Source organism: Mus pahari, assembly GCF_900095145.1.
Source record: "Mus pahari chromosome 4 unlocalized genomic scaffold, PAHARI_EIJ_v1.1 4_unlocalized, whole genome shotgun sequence".
NCBI classification, from domain to species: Eukaryota; Metazoa; Chordata; class Mammalia; order Rodentia; family Muridae; genus Mus; species Mus pahari.
The window spans coordinates 69,966-71,167 of record NW_018391601.1 but is presented as its reverse complement, the minus strand read 5'-3'; positions in this window follow the sequence as shown (position 1 = coordinate 71,167).

Here is a 1,202-nt window from a genome sequence, read left to right as displayed (position 1 = left end):
AGATTTTGCTGAAAGGACCCTGATATAGCTGTCTCTTGTGAGGCTATGCCAGTGCCTGGCAAACACAGAAGTAGATGCTCACAGTCAGCTATCAGATGGAACACAGGGCCCCCAATAGAGGGGCTAGAGAAAGTACCCAAGGAGCTGAAGGGGTCTGCAACCCTATAGGTAGAACAACAATATGAACTAACCAGCACTCCCAGAACTCATGTCTCTAGCTGCATATATAGCAGAAGATAGTCTAGTCAGCCATCATTGGGAAGAGAGGCTCCTTTGTCTTGCAAACTTTATATGTCCAAGTACAGGGACACACCAAGACCAAGAAGGGGGAGTGGGTGGGTGGGGGATTGGGGGGAGGATATAGGGGACTTTGGGGATAGCATTTAAAATGTAAATGAAGTAAATACCTAATAAAAATTGGAAAAAAAGAAAAAAGAAAAAAAAGAATCAAAAGAAATGCAATATAGTGGTCCTATCCTGAGTCAGAGATACTTCAGCAAGAAGGCAGATGTACACCTATGGGGAGATAAAAAGATCAGACATTGAACTGAATGTCTCATACTGAGGACTTCAGAGGAAAAAAATTACAGCTCTAGGGAAATGCTCACACTATAACTTGTGCAATAGTGCTTAATATCATCACTCGGTGAATAGGGTTTGAAAAAATTCCCACCCACCATGGGTTGGGCTCTCCCACATGGGAGAACGTGGGTTCTGCACCACCATTTCCCGGCACATCTTGCAGGCAGGACAGGTTGCAAGTAGACAGTTGCTTAGTGTCCAGGTCTCCTCTTCACTGGTCTGAGGAGCACCTTCTCATGCCAGAGACTAAAACAGCAAGCAGTTCTCAGCCTGAGGGTCGAGATCCCTTGAGGGTTGAACACCCCTTTCTCCCTGGTCACATATCATATACTGCATACTGGATATTTGCATTATGATTCATAACAGTAGCACAGTTACAGTTGTGAAGCAGCAATGAAAATAATTTTATGATTGTGGATCACCACAACATGAAGAACTGTGTTAAAAGGTTACAGCATTAGGAAGGCTGTGAATCACTGCACGGAAACATAGGGGTGAAGGCTCCATGCAGGTACTATCTTGACCTCTCTACATCCAATGAGTGTTGTCCTCAGCAGTGTTTGGTTTAAATTAAGGCTCACACCATGAGAGGGAGCCCATGCCCTACACTGCCTGGATAG